Genomic DNA, 16,550 nt, shown 5'->3' on the forward strand with positions numbered 1-16,550 from the left:
GGTAGCACAGTAGATAGAGCACTGGCCCTGGAGTCAGGAGTACCTGGGTTCAGATCTGGTCTCAGACACTTAATAATCACCTAGCTGTGTGGCCTTGGGCAAGCCACTTAAGCCCATTTGCCTTGCAAAAAAAAAACAACCTAAAAAAAATTAGAAAAAAAGAAAGAAAAAGGATGGTGTCTTATATGTGGGAAAATACAGTATATGAGGACTAACTAAGAAAAAGAGTGACTTGGCATACCAACAATCCTTTGCTGTGACCAAGAGTTAGCAGAAAATCAGCAATTCTGAAGCCAATTAAGCTCATACCTGCCTTGAAGTAGACCTTGAACCATTTGATGGTTTATGAACCTTCCAGAAATATCCTTATCTTTAGAAATTCCCCTAATTGTTATTTATGGACCTCATCAACACGACACATCTTGTTTTATGATTTTTGTAGACACTTCTTATAATTAAGCCCTGAACTGTCATGGTTGCTTATCCCAAGAATTTTACTTCCCAACTTAATAAAAATCTCCTTTAATTTCACAGGCATTGTCTTCCTCTGATCCCCCCCCCCCCTTTAAGGAAAAGGAATTTGGATCTCTAGAACTGGTCTTTGTGTCCTAGGTTATCTTTCCCTGTTGGGGAAAGGGAGTTACACATTTCCCTGCCTAGGTTTTATAAGTCAAAAGAAGTCAGTAGCCCGAGGTCACATCCTTGTCTTCCAGCAGTAAATACTACAATTGCAAACTTAACATAAAGTCTCAAGGAATGAATGCATAGTCAATTATAGGTTAATTACAATTAATTACTCCTTTCAGTTCACAGTCTTGAGGTAGGAACCTCATCAAAACACTGTAGTTATCCCTTTCACATCTGGGGCTTAGGAGCATAGTGTCTCTCCCTGTGCCCCAGCCCTAACTGGAATATTCAGGTAAATTTCTTGATCCTCTCATTGTACCAAAGAAGACTGGATTTTTCTTTCTCTTTTTCATGGGGAATTTACAATACCTTATTATACAATTTGGTTGATATAATACCATACATATATTTTGTGCATTTCTGAGTTTCCAAACTTTTTCTGTGTTGTCTACAGGTCTTTGAGCATTGTCTGTGGCTCTCAAAATACTCCTATTAAATTCCCATGGGATATATTGAAATGTAGATGAGGAAAGTCTCAATGTGACAGGATAATTATACTCAGTGCTTCTGAGAAGATCCAAGTCTTCTCCACTGGGTGATAAATAGCTCCCAAAGCCCTTTACTTATATTTATCACATTTGATTCTCACAGTAAACCTCTGAAGTAGGTTATTATTATTGCTTCAGTTTTATTCACTCAATAAACATTTATTAAATCCCTACTATCTGCCAGGCTAGGTGCTATGTGCTAAGCATCAGGGGATACAAAAAAGAAGGAAAAGACAGCACCTCCTCCTAACAAGTTTATTATCAAATGAGGGAGACAACATGCTAACAAATATTCACAGAGGAAAGCTATTTGCAGGCTAAGAGAAAAAAATTATCAGGGAAGGCACTGGACTGTGGAATGTTTTCTGTTGGAAGTGAAAGTTTAGTTAGTATTTAGAAAGATGAGGGAGAGGGATGCAGCCAAGATGATAGAGAAAAGGCAGCAATTTTCCTGAATTCTTCCCCAAACTCCTCTGAATACCTTTTTAATAATGCCAAAAATCAATTCCTGGAGCATCAGAACCCACAAAAGGATAGGTTAAAAGAAATTTCTAGCCAGAGACATCTAAGAAGATCAACAGAAAAGATCTGTTGCATTGGGTTGAGAATGGAGCACAGTCCAGTGCAGCCCAGTCCCAACAAACTAGGAGCAGACCTTGGGAGCCATTGAATGAAAAGCCATAGTAGTTGCTGCTTCTGAATCTTTCAGGTCAAGGACAATAAGGGGTTTGCAAAAATAGTCAGAAGGAGCTTACAGGGGTCTCTTTACTGACTGAGTCAGGACTCTGCTGCTTTGCCCATACTCAGATCTGGGATAAAGACCTGGTGGTGGCCCCCAGGTGAGAAGGAGCACTATTATATCAGAGCTTAAAGCTGAAATGGTGCAGAGACTCTTGTCCAAGGCTTGTGGTCACATCCAGATCAGGAGCGTAGCAAATATATTTTCCTTAGAAAGGAATCAGTCTTCCTTGGAAGAACTAAAAATTTATAGGTTACTTGAACTATCTCTGAAAACAGCTACACAAAACCCCTGAAGCTTGAGAAAATGCACCCTCCATCCTGGAAGCAGAGTCCTACTTTAACAAAGAGTCAAAAGGTAAGTAATAGACTGGGAAAATGAACAAACAACAGAAAAAATTCTGACCTGAAGATCAAAAGATACACTCATAGTTACTTGGCAGGGGGGCAGCTAGTTGGTGTAGTGGAAAGTAGAGCACTGGTCCTGGAAATGAGTTCAAATCTGACCTCAGACACTTGATACTACTAGCTATGTGACCTTGGGCAAATCATTTAACCCCATTGCTCCACAAAAAAAAAAATTACACACTCAGAAGATAAAATCAAAGCTTCTACATCCGAAGCCTTCAAGAAAAATTATGAATTGTTTTCTTTTATAACATGACTATTTTAGAAATGCTTTTTATAATTACACATATATAACCCATATCAAATTGCTTGCCTTCTCAATGGGGGGAAGAAAAGAAGAGAGGAAATTTGGAACTTGAAGTTTTAAAAAATGAATGTCAAAAATTGTTTTTAACATGTAACAGGAAAAATAAAATACTAAATAAACATAAACATTATGAATTGGTCTCAGGCCATAAAAAAGCTCAAGAGTGATTTTGAAAATCAAGGAAGACAGAAGAAAAATTGGGAAAAGAAATGAGAGGACACAAGAAAATTATGAAAAATGAATTAACAGCTTGATAAAGGAGACATAAAAAACAGACTAGGTCAAATAGTAAAAGAGAAATAAAGTCAATGAGAAGAATGTCCTGAAAAGAAGAATTGGTCAAATGGAAAAAGAGGAACAAAAATTCACAGTAGATAGAGCACTGGCCCTGGAGTCAGGAGTACCTGAGTACAAATCTGGCCTCAGACACTTAATAATTACCTAGCTGTGTGGCCTAGGGCAAGCCACTTCACCCCATTTGCCTTGCAAAAACCTAAAAAAAAAAAGCTCTTTAAAAATAAAATTGGACAAATGGAGAAGGAGGTACAAAGGTTCACTGAGAAAATACTTCCTTAAAAATCAGAGTTGAGGGCGGCTAGGTGGCGCAGTGAATAGAGCACCGGCCTTGGAGTCAGGAGTGCCTGGATTCAAATCCGACCTCAGACACTTAATAATTACCTAGCCATGTGGCCTTGGACAAGCTACTTAACCCCATTGCCTTGAAAAATCTAAAAAAAAAAAAAAAAAAATTAGAGTTGAGCAAATGAGAAATCAAGAAAGAAGAAAACAAAACCAAACGAATGAAAAAAAATAGAAGACTGTGAAATATCTCATTGAAAAAAACTTATCTTGAAATAGATACAAGAGAGATAATTTAAAAATTATTGGGATATCTGAAAGTCACGACCAGGAAAAGAGCATAGAATTTATTTTTCAAGAAATTCTCTGAGAAAATTACAGATATTATAGAACCAGATAGTGAAAGACATTGGAAAAAACCTACCTTTTATCTTCTGAATATCTAAAAAAAATTTAAAATAAAATTAAGTGACAGAGGAATGTACTTAGAGAAATGGAAAGGGAGAGATAGAATGTGGTAAATTATCTTGCATAAAAGAGGCAAGAAAAAGTTTTTACAGTGAAGGGGAAGAGGAGGGGAAGGTGAGAGGCAGTGAGATCTTAGTCCCATCAAAATTGACTCAAAGAGGGAATAAGATACACTCTCAATTGGGTATAGAAATTAATCTTACCTATTAAAAAAGTAGGAGGGTAGGGATAAATGAGGGTGATGTGAAAGAAGGGTGGAGATTGGGGGGGTGGGGTGGTCTGGAGCAAAACACTTTTGAGGTGGGGCAGGGGTGAAAGGAAAGAGAGAATAGAATAAATGAGGAAAATAGGCTGGAGAGAAATAGTTAAGCAGTAATAACTAAAGAAAAATTTGAAGCAACTTTCTCTAAAAGTCTCATTTCTCAGATTTATAAAGTCATTCCGTAATTGATAAATGATCAAAAGATCTGAACACTTTTCAGATTAACCAAAGCTATTTATAGCCATATGAAAAAAGTTCTAATTCACTATTGATTGGAGAAATGCAAATTAAAATAATTCTAAGGAGCCACCTCATACCCATTAGATCAGCTAATAGAACACAAAAATAAAGCGATAAATATTGGAGGGGATATGGGAAAAAATGAGACATTATCACCCAGTTAGTGGAGCTGTGAACTGATTCCACCATGCTGTAGAGCAATTTGGAACTAAGCCCAAAGGGTTATAAAACCACGTATACCATTTGACCTAGCAGTACCACTATTAACTCTGAATTCTAAAAGAGATTAAAAAAAGAAAGGAAAAAGTCCTTTATGTGTCAAAAATATTTATAGCAGCTTTTTTCTGGTGGCAAAGAATTAGAAATTCAGGGGATACCCATAAACGGGAAATAATTGAACAAATTGTGCTGGTATGTGATTATGATGGAATATTATTGTATTATAGGATGCTGTCTGAAAAACATGGAAAGATTTACATGGCCTGATGCAAAGTGAAAGTTACTATGGTATAAAGTAACAGCAATATTGTAAAAGGATCAACTGTGAATGATTTAACTATTCTTGGCAATACAAGGATCCAAGACAACTCTGAAGGAATTACGGTGAAAAATGCTATCCATTTCAGAGAAAGAACTGATGGGGTCTAAATACAGATTGAAGCTTTCTTTTTTTACTTGAGTTTTTTTTTTTTTTCTGTTCTCTGTTTTCTTTCACAGTATGACTAATACGGAAATGTTTTCCATGACTACACTTGTATAACCTATGTGGAATTTGCTTGCTTTCTCCATAGGGGTGGGGAGGGTGGAAGAGAGAGAATTTGTTTTTAAATTTGAAGTTTAGAATTGTTTTAAAATGTTAACTGGGGAAAAATAAAATGCTAAACACCTTTTTAAAAATTAAAAAACAAAAGAAATGACAAGGAGGTCGGTTTCAGCAAACCGTTGGAAAGTCTATAGGAAAAGAGACAGTGAAGTGAGCAGAAATAAAAGATAAGAAAAGATAGTAAAAGCAATGTAATGAGGTGAAAGTCTTAACCACTCTGGGCAATACAGCCATCCAAACCAATTCCAAAAGGAGCCATGTTAAAAAATGATCCAGGGAAAGAAATGGTGAATTCTCAGTTCACATTGAAGTATAAATTTCTGGCTTCCTTTATTTGTCTTGCTCTTTTTTGGATATAGCTAATATGGTGATATCTTTTGCACGATGGTCAATGATTTCATATTGCTAGTGAGGGAGGGGCAAAAAGAGAGGGAGATAATTTAGTACTAAAATTTTATTAAAAGGATGTTAGTCATTAGCAGACAATAATTTTAATTAAAAAAAAGTTAAGGAAAGAGAGTCTGGCTGGGAGAAGGTAATTGCTGTATCGCGGGCAGGACTCCGCCTTCGGCAGCCCCGAGACAGAGGCGAAGAGATGGCCAGGGTCAAGCCGCGGCGGCCCGCCTCCTGATTGGCCCGCGTCGGTCCCGCCCCCTCAGGTAGGCAACTTGAAGCGGCCCGGAGCGGCGCGGGCGGGCTGACGGGGCGGGGTCACGACCCGAGGCCCGCGCTGCCCCGGCTCGGCTCGGCCCGGCCCGGCCCGGCTCGGCTCGGCTCGGCTCGGCTCGGCTCCTTCGGGCCACCCCGAGCTGCTTGGGGGCGGGGCCGACAGGAAGCGAAGGTGCTGAGAGGGGAGGGTGACGTCGGCGGGCGCGTGCTGGGCGCGGCGGCAGCTGCTCGGGCCTGCGGGAGGCCGGCGCTGGAGCGGCGGCGGGTGAGCGCGGGCGCGGGCGCGGGTGCGGGCCCCTTCTCCCTCCGTCCCCCTCCCCCACCCTCCCCCCGCCGGTCCCCCGGGGCAGGGCGCGGCCCGGCTAGGGAGGGCCCCGAGTCCGCCGGCTCGGGGCGGAGCTGGGCCCGGCGCCGCCCTCGCCGCCCACCCTGCTCCCCCCGGGGTGCCCAGCCCGGAGCCCGGAGCCCGGAGCCGCGGCGCGCGGGAGGAGGGCTGGGGGGAGGCGTGGCCCGGCGGGGCAGGAGCCGCGCCCCGGCCCCCCCTTCCGCCGCTCTTTTCTGTTTATTTTTATTTTTTTGCAAGCCCTCGCAGGTGCCCCCCCAGCCCCGTAAATAGTGTGTGAGGCGGGGCCCCTCTGAGCCCGGGGGCCCTGCCGGCCGGGGGCTGTGCAGAGCCCCAGCGCTGCTGGGAGACCCCCGGCCTGGGAACCCGCCCCCTCGCCAAACCGGCTTTCTGGTTTGACACCTCTGCCAAAGCCTTAAATTTAACCAACGGCCTAAATTTGCTTCCAATTTCTCCTTTAAAATTTTTTTTTAGTTTTTAAAAAAAAATTTTTTTTGCAAGGCAATGGGGTTCAGTGGCTTGCCCAAGGCCACGCAGCTGGGTCATTATTAAGTGTCTGAGACCAGATTTGAACCCAGGTCCTCCTGCCGCCCCTAACTTCTCCTTCTGTGCTGTTGGTCTGGGCAGTCTACTGTGTTCTTCTACCTGACTGAACTTCAGATTCCTGAAGATGACCCGTCTGTCACCCTCCCCCCATCTCCATACATTCCAATTCTAACATTTATAAATGTGGCTTTCACTATGTTGACTGTCATTTTAGTCTTACTCTTAGCTACACGTGGATGGATATTTTTAAGGATAAAATGGTGGTTTTCAGAGGATCCAACTGGCAGAAAGTTAACGTAATAATAGGACTAAGTCGGTATCGTGCTTGTAATATGACAAAGTTTGCAGTGTCAGAATGAAAAACTCTTAGCCAAACAAAGAATGCCTCATTGATACCTTATCAAAAACACTGCCATTTTGGTTTTTTTTTTGGTAGGGATTATTTTTTAATAGAATCAAATTGAGAGATAGTTTGAGAGATAACCAGCCTCTGAGTCAGGAAGATCTGTCTAGTCTTGCTTAACACATACTGGCTATGTGACTAGACAAGTCACTTAATCTCTCATTGCCCCGAGGCAAATCTAAGAATAAATTGTGGAGATGATTCCATATTCTATTGATAGGAGGGTTTAATCTTGGAGAGTTTTCTATATCAGTTTAATGGTAGATCTGGTGCGTATTCATCAACTTGCCTAGCTTGTCCAGAAGGACAGGACTCACCCCAGCAGTTCAAAGAAATTGGAGACCCTTCAAAACTGGACACTCTAATATTTTCAGTTACATTAATATCAAGTAAAAGTAATTTCTGTGACACCAATTTACTGATCAAACAAAATGAACAGTAGTTTCAACAAAATGAAAAATTATCTTAGTTCAATGGGACTGAAGAGGAATACCAACCTTATATTTCCAAGCTTTCTGGAACCTCTAGGAAATCTGGTTTTTGCCCTTGACATTTCAATCTACTATATTCATTTCAAGCATTCATTTAATTAGTACTATTATTTAAGAAGTTTCCAGGCAATTCAACACATCTCTTAACCTGGAATTCTATACCTCCATAATCCAACCTAATTTTACATTCTTCTCCCTACATTCTTCCTTCCATCTAAATTGTACATCCAACCGTTATTCGTTGAACTTGATCATCTCTCTTTTATGGATTTGCATGAGCCACTACCCATTCCTAGGATATGCTCCCCTCTCATTCAGCCCTCATAAAATCCTCATCTTTCTCTTTCTTCAAGTCATCCCTGATCCCCATTCTACCCCTTTCTTCCCCTAACCTACATGCCTTTTCTCTTCTCTTCTCTTCTCTTCTCTTCTCTTCTCTTCTCTTCTCTTCTCTTCTCTTCTCTTCTCTTCTCTTCTCTTCTCTTCTCTTCTCTTCTCTTCTCTTCTCTTCTCTTCTCTCTCTTCTCTTTTTTGGATTTTTGCAAGGCAGTGGGGTTAAGTGGCTTGCCCAAGGTCACACAGCTAAGCAACTATCAAGTATCTGAGACCACATCTGAACTTGGGTCTTCCTGACTTTGGGACAGGTGCTTTATCTACTATGACACCTAGCTGCCCCCTTTGCCCTTTCTTTTCACATCATCTGAAAGTGCAAAGTACTCTGGGAGCTCAGAGGTAGCAGAGATTTCTTCTGAATGGGTGGATCAAGAAAAACACAGAAATAGAGGCTTTTGGGCTAACCCTTAAAGAACTAAGATTTATTCTGCCATAAGGTCTGAGGGCATTCATGAAAGATAATATAGCATAAATAAAATGTTAGGAGAACTTTTATGGGTTCAGTTTGGCTGAAGTGTAGAGAGGATAATGGTGATTTAACCACTTTTTAATCACACTCTTTTGAAAATTTACTGGATTCCTAACATTTTTTAGCGTTTGATAACAGGGAATCAGGGTGCTATGTGGGTGGTAAAACAGATTGTTGCCTATGTGTATCAGGATTGTAGTATATTTCTGTGATAGTCATTGTAGGGTGTGAGACTGTGAATTTGATCTATAGCTATTCTTCTGAGATCTTGAATTAATTTGGGAGTCCTAGTCCGGCCATGAGGTTAGTTTGTGACTTGGCTAAGTCACTGGATTCTTACAAGGTGCCTTAAGAAAATTGAGTATAGGATGGTCAACAAATTATTCTGTCTCCTTTTTTAGTTTATTTTCAGTTCTGAATCTTTTCCCTCCTGCCCCCAATTAAGAAGGCAAGAAAAACACAGCTCATTACAAATATATATAATCTTGAAAAACAAATTCCCACATTAACATGGTGTGGAGTTTGTTGTGGGGAATGGAAAAGGGAAAGGGAAGTGAAAAAGAAAAAATCTGTACTCTTGAGTTCACGCCTGTTTCATCAGAAGTCCTTTGGAATTGTGTTTGGTCATTGTATTGATCAGAGTTCCTAAGTCTTTCAGAGTTGATTATCTTTTTTATTAACTTTAACAAAGTTGTTGCTAAAGAGGCACATATTATACAATGTACCTTTATACCATTTACTTGCTTACTGAAGCAGTGGGAATCAAAACTTAATGAAGTGATTACTAGATCCAGTTTTCTTTTGTGTGACCCTGGATAGATCATCATAAAGAACTTTGCAGAACTTAAAGTGCTATATAAATGTGAGTTATTCTAATTGTTTATTGTTATCCTGATACCATGGCAGTTAGCAACTTTGAAAATTGCCATGAAGAATTATGCCCAAACGGTTATAAAATTTTGTATACCCTTTGGTCCTGGCAATTACTACAATTTGGTCTGTATGCCCATGATGTCTTTTAAAAAACTGGGGTGAGAGTGGGGAAGGACTTATTTGTACAAAAATATTCATAATAGCTTTTTGTAGTGGCAAAGAATTGGAAATTGAGGGGATTCCCATTAGTTGGGGAGTGGTTGATCAAATTGCAGTGTATGACTATAATGTAATATTACTCTGCTGTAAGAACTAGTGAGCAGGATGATTTCAGAAAAACTTGGAAAGACATGAAATGATGCAAAGTGTTGTGTGCAGAACCAGGTGTGCACAGTAACAACAGTACAATTTGATGAGCAACTGTGAATGACTTAACTATTCTCAATTACATTATTGATCCAAGATAGTCCCAAAGGGCTTATGATGAAAAATGCTATCCACCCCCAGAGAAAGAACTGGAGTCTGAATAAAGATAGAAACATGGTATTTTTCACCTTTTTATATTTTGTTGTTTTTTTTTTCTTTGAATGTCTTCTTTTGCAGCATGACTAATGTTAATATATCAAATTACTTATCTCAGGGAGGGGGGAATGAGGGAGGGAAAGTGAAAATTTGGAACTCAGAATGTTTTTAAAATGAATGTTAATTATCTTTACATGTAATTGAGGAAAAAATAAAATATTATTTTTAAAAAATTGCCTTGAAAGCACCATGTTATGGTAGTAACACGAGTGACAAATTGAAGCCAATATTTTATTTGCTTCCTGTGATAGGGGCCCCTGCCATAGAGTTATATACAGAAAATAGTGTAAAAAGAGCACTGGATATGTAGGTAGGAGACCTCAGGGTTGAGTCATAGTACTGCTAGTTAATAACTCCGTGATAATGGTCTCGTCATTTAACATCCCTAAACCAATCTCCTGGCTTTACAATAAATTCATGACACAAGGTCACAATGAGGAAAATTCCTTTTTAAGTTGTAAAGTACCAACTAAGTGTGAGTTATTAGAATAAGCTAGTAACTGGTAGATTCAAGTAGAGTGTTATTAACCTGTTGTGTAAGTAATTGCCTATTCTAATTGCCTCACATTACTTAAGTAACAATTTGTTAATTGACTTTGCAGTGTTTTTAATATCTGTAACTTGGTCACACTTGTTAAGTTGGATTTTTTTTCCATCCTGATATTCAGCCTTGGTGTATACATTATGCCCAGGATCACCTAACTAGTAAGTGTTTGAGACTGGTTTTGAACTCAGATCCTGACTTCAGGGTCTGTGTCTATCCACCACTTTACTTCGCTGCCCCTTGGTGTATAGATTATTGAAGAGAAGAGTTAAATAGATAGGGTTTATCAAGGAAATGCTTTTGAGTGTTGTACTAAATAAAATGTGTATTATTAAGTATCAATTCAGACAAGTAATTCTTAAGATAAATTTAGAAAAACTTTTTTTATTCAAAATATTCCAAACAGATCACTCTCTTAATTCAATAAATATTTATCAAAGACCTACACAAGAAACTGCATGATGACTAATATAGGTACAAAAAGACAAGCATATTCCTGGAAAGGAAAGACAGAAATAGAAATAACTTTAATATAAAGTATAGGTATTGGAGAACTAGAAGTAAAGTCTCTGAGAGGTTAGAGGAAAGAGAGAGCTATTGGAGACCAAGATAATCAGCTGTTGGAGTATTTTGCCCCTTTAGGGGGAATGCCTGCGATATTTTCAGACATGAAAGAAATGAGTCTGCAGGGGTTCTGATCAATGAGTAGTTCCATTGTGTTGACCTACTTGCACTGAAGTAACATTGTCTTTGCTTCCATAGTCCAAGGCAGATGAATTATATAGCAATTTTGTGACCCTTTTACTGGGAATACATAATATATGGTACATTGAAAAGATCATTGACTCTAAAATTAGAGGACATAGGTGCAAATTTTGCCTCTGCAATTACCTGTCACTTTGACAACTCACTTTAACCTCTTCAAGTCTCAGTTTTTCTCATTTTTAATATGAGAGTTGAACTACATGTTTAGAAGGTGCCTTCCAGCTCAAAATCTATTATTCTACATACATAGGGCATGCTTCTGGGAATCCTCTCCATCTAAAGATTCTTAGAGGAGCCATAGATAATTTATTCACAAAAGTGGATACAGACATCAAATCTCCAAGGTCAAACCACATGTCTACTTACTTATCAGAGATAGTAAGTTATTTCTATAGCATTTTAAAGTTTGCAAAGGATTTTAAATTTTTGAGCCTGTTGACAACCTATGAAGTAGTACTTCCAAGTATTATTATTATTATTATTATCCCCCTTTAACTCAGAAGCTAAGTGACTTCATAGGAAATGTCTGAGGAGAAATGTAAACTAAGGCTTTCTTGATTCCAATTCTTATGCTCCCTGTCTCTGGGAAGAGAGATAGTATTTGTGTGGTGAGAGGAACAGTGCTATAGACTCAGAATGTCCACTTTGAATTCTTGCAGTGCCATTTATTATCTCTGGGGATCATGGGTAAGTCATATTAACCTTTGGATCTCTGTGTCTTCATTCATAAAAAGTATATAATTTTTTTACTTCTTTTGTCACAGTACTGTTTGAGGAAAACATGTTAAAGTTTATGTAATACTGACTTATCTTTTGTCTATTTTGTACATGCCCAGAACTACACTTTGTTACTGTAGAATGACTTTGGCCAGTTTAGTAACACCAATGGCTTAACTGGCATAGAAACTAGTCTTCAGATAGCTTACCAGATAACCTAGGTGTAGAATTTCCATACAGTACTTTTCAAAAGTAACTCCTGTGTATTTAGTGCTTATTCCTAATTTCTGAAAGTGTGTTTGTGCTCAAAAGTCATACAGCTAACTGATGATAGTGGAAGACTGGTCTAGAACCCAAGTCTCCTGAATTCTAGACAAAGTTATATGATGGAAACTAATGTAAGAGAAGACTGGAAGAGTAATTTGCAACCAGACTGTGAAAGAATCTTAAGTGTCAGACTGAGGAGTTTGAATAGAGTTGATGGATAATGTACAGTGAAAAAGCATGGGGTCACTTGGGCAGAGTAGAAGAAGGAAGAACTATTGACTAGGAAGACCAAAAAAGACTTCATGTTGAAGCTGGAGCTGAGCCTTAGAGGAAACTTAAAGATATTAAGAGGGCATAGAACAAAGGGATAGGTATTGCAAAAGGAAGTGAGAAACAGTAAGAAGGTAACTGTCCCTGAACCATAGTATGTATGAACCATAGTATGTGTGAAGGGGAGTGATGTGTAATAAGACTTGAAAAATAGGTTGAAAGAGTAAAGAGTCTGTGTTCCTGGGCAAGTTGCTTAACCTTCTTTGCCTTAGATAGGAATCTATGAAATGATCTGGAGAAGGAAATGGCAAACCTCTTCAATATCTTTATACCAAGAAAATCCCAAATGGGGTCTTGAAGAGAAGGACTCATTTGAAATGACAGAATGACAAAACCAACAATAAAGTCCATGATTATTAGATAACAAGAGTGAATTTGTTCTTCCTTCTAAAATGAAGTGCATGGGGATGAGAATCTCAGGCTTCAGAGCTGGGAATCCTTAGAACACAGGGTCAAAGGGAACAAAATAGAATTAAGCTTCTGCTGTTATTAGGACAAGAATTTTTACTTTTTCTAAAAGTTTTCAAATGAATCTGTAATCCCCTCGCACCCATCTGTACCTAACCATCTTTTACAACTCATATCCATGTATTGATCTTATGTAACTCTTGTTCATGTCCTGTAAATTCACTCAATATAGTAGAGATCTTCTCAACAAAAACAAACAAGATCTTTGAGCACTAAGATGGCAATTATACTTGTGTCATTGGGAAAATTAGTTCTATATCCATTTACACTTCCTTAGTTGATTCCCTATATCACTCCTCACAGAATCTTTCCCATACTTTCTCTTCAACTCTCCCACATCACTCCCCTCTACTCTTTTTTCTTTGGTAAGGACTTTGCCCCCCCCCTTTTTTCTTCTTAATTTTATTTATTTAAGGCAATGGGATTAAGTGACTTGCCCAAGATCACACAGCCAGGCAATTATTAAGTGTCTGAAGCCAGATTTGAACTCAGGTACTTCTGACTCCAGGGCTGGTGCGCTATCCACTGCACCACCTAGTTGCCCCAGATTTTACCTGTTTAATGAGGCCATTTGAAATGATCTCTCTCTTACCCTTTATTCCTTATTTTAGCACCTCATCTCCATCTCTTTTTTCATTTCCTCCAGTCTTTGACTTTGAAGTGGCTTTTTTTTCTTACCAAGGCCAATCGTTTATAATGCTCTTGAGCCAGTCTCTCTAACAGATTATAGCCTCAGTCATCTCTTCTCTCTAATCTTCAACCTCTCCTTACTTACAAATGCCTTTCTTACTAACTTCAAACATTTCCACATCTTCATGATCCTTGGAAAAAATCTTTAGGCTTTATCATCCCTCAGGCTATCATTCTCTATCTATCTGTCCCTTTCTCAACCAAACTTCTAAAAAAGTTATTTATGCTCTTCTTTATCACTTCTCAGTCCATTGCAGTCTAGGTTTCAGCCTTATCACTTGCCTGAAATAATTCTCTCCAAAGTTATTAGTGATGTTTTAATTGCAAAATTGGTCTCTTTTCAGTCCTCATTCTTCTTGACCTGTGTGCTACATTTGATGCTGTGATCACCCTCATATCCCATCTGACATTTTCCTCACTTTGGAGATAATAGAGAGCAGCTAGAATTTATAAAGGAGAATGTGTGTGACATGGTCAGATAGAAAAGTCATTGTAAAGTGAAAGATAAATTGGAATGGGGATAGGTTTGGGACAGAGAGATTTGTTAGAAAGTTCTTGAAACAATCTATGAAAGGGGAGCAGTTTATGACCAAAGAATAGATAAGAGAACATTATAAAATGCAAAGTGCACAATTTAGATTACATTAAATTGAAAAGTTTTTGAACAAACAATGCTACTAAGTTGGAAAACAATTTTTACATCTAGTGTTTTTGAGAAAGGATTCATTTCTAAATCTAAAATATATAGAGAACTGTTTCAAATTTGTAAGAATACAAGTCATTCCCCATTTGGTCAATGATCAAAGGATATGAACAAGTAATTCTCAGATGAAGAAATTAAAGATATCCTATAGTCATATGAAAAGTACTCTAAATCATTATTGATTAGGGAAATGAAAATTAAAATAACTTTAGGTACAATTTCACACCTTGATCAGATTGATCAATATGACTAAAAAGAAAAATGATCAATGTTGGAGGGGATGTGGGAAAACTGGGACACTAATGAATTGTTGGTGGAGTTGTGAATTGATCTAATCTTTCTGGAGAAACAATTTGGAATTATGCCCAAAGGACAATAAAACTGGGCATACCCGTAAGATTCAGCAGTATCATTGCTAGGTTTGTATCCCAAAGAGATCACCAAAAAAAAAAAAAAGGCGGGGAAAACCCCACATGTACAAAAAGATTTATAGCAGCTCTTTTCAGAGTAATAAAGAATTAGAAATTGAAGGAATGCCCATCTATTGGGGAATGGCTGAACAAATTGTGGAAATCACTGGGGGGGGGGGGCAGCGGCTGGTTGGGGCAGTGGATAAAGCACCAGCCCTGGAGTCAGAAGTACCTGAGTTCAAATTCGGCCTCAGACACTTAATAATTACCCAGCTGTGTGGCCTTGGGCAAGACACTTAACTCCATTTGCCTTGCAAAAAAATCTTAAAAAAAAAGCATAGGAGATAGTACTTCAGAATAGCCTGGAAAGACTTGCATGAACTGATGTTGAGTGATGTGAGCAGAACCAGAAGAATATTGTTCATATTAACAGTAACATGGGGTGATGATGGACTTGAATATTTCTTTTTCTTTTTTTTCTTTTTATCTGGCTACTCTTTAGATTCTAGTTTAAACACGTGAAGCTTTGGGTTGCGTGTGAGGAAATTAATGGGTTAACTCCATGTGGGCTGGCTGACGCCGCGAGGTCCAATCAATTTAAAGGCTTCCTCTGATTGACAGCTGGTGCTTACCGAGGCTGGATCAGATTAGTCCAGGCTTCGGGCTTTGTTGAGACTGGGAAGCCATTTTAGGATTCTTTGGGTGGAAGCGAAAGCACCGTGCTGTCAACTTGCGAACTTCCCTCCTGGAGAATCGGTTCGGTGAGCTTGCGAAACTGTTGGCATGTCATCATGATACTATGTAGGAGTGCTCTGAGCAGGTGATTGGAAAGTGGACCCTGGGAACTTTGGATAAAGAGGTTTGATATATTTATTGTTGTCATTATTGTATTGTAATCAAGAGACTAGTCTTAGTACTTTCTAGACACACTTTAAATTAGACTGATTTTCTTTTTGGTTATTTTATTTACTTTTACATTTGCTGTATTAATAAAATATTAGAGCACTACTCTGTTACCCTAAAGTGACCAACTGAGATATTTGTGGCAAGTTCAGTTGGAATTTTAACTCTTAAGGTTTCTTTTATGGGTGAGATTGTGAACCCGCTTTTATCATTTTCCACCACTTAAGGGACTCATTTTGTTACCAGTGACTTTACAATTAGCTTTTTCATAATTATAAATATTCTCAAACCTTCTGAATAAATTGCAACTTTTTATCTATTTTAATTTTTGGAAATAATTTCCATCAGTTTTTGCATACTGTTTGTTTACAACATTGAAATTTATTGCTTTTTCCTAGTATAGCTTCAAAACTTATTTCATGCTCCAATAGCCAGTTAAATACCACATTTTTATTTATTGTGGTCCCATCTAAATATCTTAGCTTATAGTATTGGCTTGATACATGTGACTATAATTTGTCTTTTGGAGATACTTTGATATTGTTTTCTAAACTATTAAATTAAACAGTTCTTAGACCAGTAGGGATATGTACTTTCTGAATAGAAAATATTCAAATTATGTGTGATAGGTGTTAAAAACCAAACTTTTTAGTCACATGCTTTTTTAAAACTATTTTGGTTTCATAGCAAACTTAAAAATGTTTATTTGCATTTTAGCTATGAATTATGAAATTGTTTTTATTATTCCCTCTGAAGGTGAAAACTCTTAATATTGTTTGAGACACCTGAAAAGTCAAGAGAAAGATTTTAAATCAAAATGCATATTATGTAAGTTTGAAACTGACATTTGTGTCCATAATGGAATGGCATACTGATTTATTGGTGCTGTATTAATTAATCTTTGGGCTATTGGCATTAGCTATCTATATACTAAGTATCTCAATAAAAGCAACTTAGATGAAGCCAAATAAACTTTTTCCTTGT

General features: G+C 38.3%; 1 protein-coding gene and 1 long non-coding RNA gene across 16 annotated transcripts in view; one reads left to right on the forward strand and one right to left on the reverse strand.

Annotated features, from left to right (window-relative positions):
* The window catches only part of LOC141498446 (uncharacterized), a 69,034-nt gene that overhangs the window by 3,472 nt on the left and 49,012 nt on the right, over positions 1-16,550 (reverse strand). The window lies entirely within an intron of this gene.
* The window catches only part of SUN1 (Sad1 and UNC84 domain containing 1), a 56,712-nt gene continuing 46,015 nt past the window's right edge, over positions 5,854-16,550 (forward strand). For 6 of the 15 annotated variants that reach the window (XR_012471647.1, XM_074201622.1, XM_074201621.1 and 3 more), the window contains exon 1: positions 14,876-15,522. The gene's annotated coding sequence lies outside the window, so the exon portion shown is untranslated. Of the gene's footprint in view, positions 5,935-14,873; positions 15,523-16,322; positions 16,395-16,550 lie in introns of those variants that run through there. The other 9 variants (XM_074201626.1, XM_074201627.1, XM_074201631.1 and 6 more) reach the window with 5 other exon arrangements.

Source organism: Macrotis lagotis, chromosome X, assembly GCF_037893015.1.
Source record: "Macrotis lagotis isolate mMagLag1 chromosome X, bilby.v1.9.chrom.fasta, whole genome shotgun sequence".
In the NCBI taxonomy this organism is placed as follows: domain Eukaryota; kingdom Metazoa; phylum Chordata; class Mammalia; order Peramelemorphia; family Peramelidae; genus Macrotis; species Macrotis lagotis.